Genomic DNA, 4,356 nt, shown 5'->3' with positions numbered 1-4,356 from the left:
TATTTTTTGAGCAATGGCACACATTGTATTAAAAACAAAGGAGGATTACAACGCTTACAACGTGGAAATCAAAGGAAACAACCAAAAACACATGAGCCATGAAGCCTTGCAAAAAAGTACCCCGAAAAAACTAAAATTTGATTCTTGGAGTCCCTTACGCCATGCCCAACCTTCGTCCACCGTTGATTACCATCGGTACCATAGCTTCGCCGGGAAAAGAAGGGATCAACCAATATGCCCAAATCTGGGCAAACACCTCCAGAGTTGATGTTGCTTAACGAGTCGATGAACCTATGTGCCACAGGCGACACGACCGAGACTTTGTGGTGCGTCGGCGAAGATCTTCCCATGTTCACCAGATTCAGGCGCCACCATTTTCATTCGACAAGGTTCAAGAAGAAGTGTGTCGCCGCTTGCTGCCATCCTCGAGGCCAACTTGAAACCATCATAGATTTCTGTACGGGTAGACAACATTAAAGATGGCATTGTGTGCCGACCCGCGACACAACCGCTCGCCGGATCCGAAGTCTGCTGAGATACCAGAGCCAACTGCCCATCGCCAGCACCGGTTCGAGTGCCGCCGAGATGAAGGGAGGGCAGAAGCAATATATTACAAATTGGCGTAAGCCCCTCCATCAAACAAATGTCCAAAGGACAAACAAGGCCTACGCTCACTGTCTACCGGCCATAGCCAAATTCACGGGGCTCCCAACCCCTGCCATCATCGAAGTGGCAGGCGGAGGCGAGGACCCACGGCGTTGCCGACAGAGGAAGAGGACAATTTTTTTTATTGAAAGAGGACAGTTCTTTCGCCTGCCAAATCGCCTCTCTCAAGCGGTTTGGGATGGTGACGACACACGTGGACAAAACAAGCATCACCTCCATGTTAATGGATAGCCCACAATACGTTAACTGAGCCATGTTTAACGGGAGCAACTAGTTAACGAGCGCTCCTTCGGGAGCCTCGTAACGATCAGCGCCATTTGGCGCGCTCTCAGTCATTCGCCACGTGTCGCGCTCTGAACGCTCCCTTTAGATTTTGTTTTTATTTATTTTTCCGCACGCGTTTTCGGCCTTTTAAATGTTTTTTTCTGTTTTTTTACGTTTTGGTTTTCCACCTGTCTTCCTTAGCTTTTCGACAAAAAAAAAATTTGAAATTATTTTTATGCAAAAAACGCGTTTTCTTTTGCGAAAAGTCACTGTTTTTCTTCCGCGAGAGGCACGGTTGTGCTTTAGCGAGAGTCACGGCCGTGCCTTTCGGAAACAAAAAAAACGCGTTTTCTGTTTTTTTTTTCTCGAGAGTCACGGTTTTACTTCCACGAGAGGCACGGTTGTGCTTTCGCGAGAGTCACGGCCGTGCCTTTTGGAAAGGGAAAAACAAAACGCGTTTTCTGTTTTTTTTTCTTTCGAGAGAGTCACGGTTTTGCTTCCGTGAGGGGCACGGTTGTGCTTTCGCGAGAGTCACGGGCGTGCCTCTTTTCGGAAAGGAAAAAAATACGCGTTTTCTGTTTTTTCCTTCCACGAGAGTCACAGTTTTGCTTTCTCGAGAGGCACGGCTGTGATTTCGCGAAAGGCACGGGCGTGCCTCTTTGAGAAAGGAAAAAAAACTGTGCTCCTGGTTTGGTTTTTTTGTCCTGCTTTTTTGGTCCGGTTTTTTTTATGAAAAAAAAGTTCGTCAAAATCTATCAACATGGGATCTAGTTTTGAAGATCTCGACGCGAGGAATCCAATGGTGAAAACGGTTTGAGATTTGGACGCACGGTTTAAGAGATAAAACGTTTTGAATAAACGGATCTACGAAAAAAAAGAAACCCGGTTGCGACAAGTGGCGCGCTGCATGTGCGCCACTTGTCGTGACCTGGGAAGGTGGAGTGTTCTTTGCAACGAGTACTTCTTAATTAGTGATTTCGATGTTTAACCAAGCCACAAACCAGTTCAAAAAAAAAAACTAAGCCACAAACGTGGGCACATGGGCTACCCAAAACTGGTTGGGCAGGCCAAGCCAGGGCAAGCTGAAGGGAAACACATTTTCTCTTCCTCTCCCTCAAAAGGCCCAACTTTATCGATGCTCTTCAATGTTTTGGCCATGGCCCATCTGGCCATGTTGTAGCTCGGCCGGTGGTTGTAATCGCCCTGACAACTCTTCTAACAATTTGATGCACATACCGGGCGTATTCTATCTATAAGAAACAAAGATCCAAACAATTGAATGTGTTGATGGGTAGCCCATGTGCCTCTCCACGACACAACAACTCACTTTATCAGTTTATAAAGTTATTTTCAACCAGAATAATCCCCCAAATGCAGAAAACAATATCTTCAGTTCTATAGCGTTGTCCAGACCATATTCTAGAAGGACTATTCTGTCGGTTCGCCGTGCCACACCCCATATTGATAGAATCGGGGCTGGAGGTCTCCCTAAGATCACTAGTTAATGATGGACAGCTTAACGAGAGAGACAAGTCGTATAGGAGTAGTAGTTTAACATGGAAAAGAATACGTGCGAGACACTGAAACTCTCGCCAACTAAAGTAGTAGGAGTACATACAGTATTGTTGAAGCTGATCGATGCACTAGTTGGAGTGGCTTAGTTTGGTGGGAGTTCTAGTTTGGTGCGCTTGTGGGTGAGTGGTGAGCTCGCAGCCGGATCTCAGCAAACAAACAAATGCCCGTGCAACTTGCTCTCAGTGGCTGCTTACAAGACCACAAGAGAGGCGACATTATACAAGTTGAGTGTATGTTTCTTTCTCATCAACACATGAAGCAGATGCGTGAACGCAACGGTTGGCGAAGTGGCGAATGCAATCATCCGCACCTTGGCTGTAGTCTAATGATAAATTGGTCAAGTGTGCGCATGTAAAAATCTACTACGAGTATGTATCTTTACTTTACCCCTCTTAGTTTAGTTCCGTCGGAAAGGGATCTGCATGTGTATGTAGTGTTTGGCCGTAGTATCCTATACGCGCGGCTGCTGCTTTAACGCTTTCCATTGGAATGCCTTTTCATATACTACTAGAGTGCAACGATGTGAGAACTCGAGGAAAATGTGGCTCGCAGAAATCATAAATATCATCGAGCCCAAAAGGAAAAGGGGATATCACGTAGCCAGGCACCAAACCAAGCCACTGAACTGCACTGGAGCACCTTCTACAATTAATAACAACACTTTTCCTTTTGCGGCACTCTCTCTCACGCGCATTCCGTTTCCGTGTCCCTCTCGCCCATCCGTCGGTCCGTCCTCGTCTGAGAATAGTCGATCGCCATCACCATCCCTCGTCGTTGTTACTTTTCTGGATCAAAGGCCGCCGGCGTCACCATCGTCATCGATTAAGTAATTAAGAAAATAAGCAGTTCGTTAATTTGCCACCAGCTCGCGCGCGTGCTCCTCCACGCCGAGAGGATCGGAGTGGTTAATTACTCAGTTAAACAGAGCACGCGCCCGACTAGGACCGCGTCCGTCCATGGACCGGGTACGCTGCCGTCGCGTGCCTGAGCTGGAGGGAGCATCGCGTGGGTTTTCACCGTGGAATGCGTCACAGTAAACTACGCGTGGCATTTGCCCGTGGAGAAACCGTCTTGGCGACGACGCATACCGATGGATAGACGTACGCTAATTAAATGTGCCTAAAACTGGGTAGACAGACTGATAGTTCAGGCACGCAGGTTATCTGTTCAGTCCAAAGATGTGCAAATACTACAACATATACATCCCCAGCTAATATGGAGTTGAAGCGGGCGAGCTGATGTTGCAGCACGTGGCACGGTGGCTGATCGATGCGTGTTAGCCGCCCGCGTGCTACACGAGGCTGCAAGTGGGCCGAGCCAGGGCGGCGCTGCTCCCACCACCTTTATTAGTTCCTACCGGCATTTGCTGACACTAGCCATGCCTGAATTAATGGACAGATTATCAAGATGTGCAAATACAACATTCATGCGTACACGTAGCTGCTAATGTAGTACTCCTACTGTACTGACAGAGATACATTACCAGCTAGCACTCCACCAATGATGCTGGCGAGGCGAGCTGATGCTGCCGCCCGTGCCATGATAATTGATGGATGACTGCTGTCGCGTGCTGTAGCCTGCCTATCCTATGGAAGGAACACGAGGCTGCAAGTGGATAGCGCCACGAAAGCGCCGCGCCGCTCCACCACCTTTGTCCTTTGGCTTTCTCCCCCAACCCAACCCACCCAGCCTCGCAGAAATATCATCCTGGACATTCTTCAGAAGAAAAGAAAAAAAAAATCTCATCCCGGACAGGTTGTGGCATTCAACTCGTCCGACACCCATCCTCGTCACCATCAGACATTTCGCCGACGCACGTCGCCCCTATAAATACGACGCGCTTCCGCCTCC

Source organism: Triticum aestivum, chromosome 3D, assembly GCF_018294505.1.
Source record: "Triticum aestivum cultivar Chinese Spring chromosome 3D, IWGSC CS RefSeq v2.1, whole genome shotgun sequence".
NCBI classification, from domain to species: Eukaryota; Viridiplantae; Streptophyta; class Magnoliopsida; order Poales; family Poaceae; genus Triticum; species Triticum aestivum.
The sequence above is the reverse complement of the archived record's forward strand: the minus strand, read 5'-3'. Positions refer to the sequence as shown.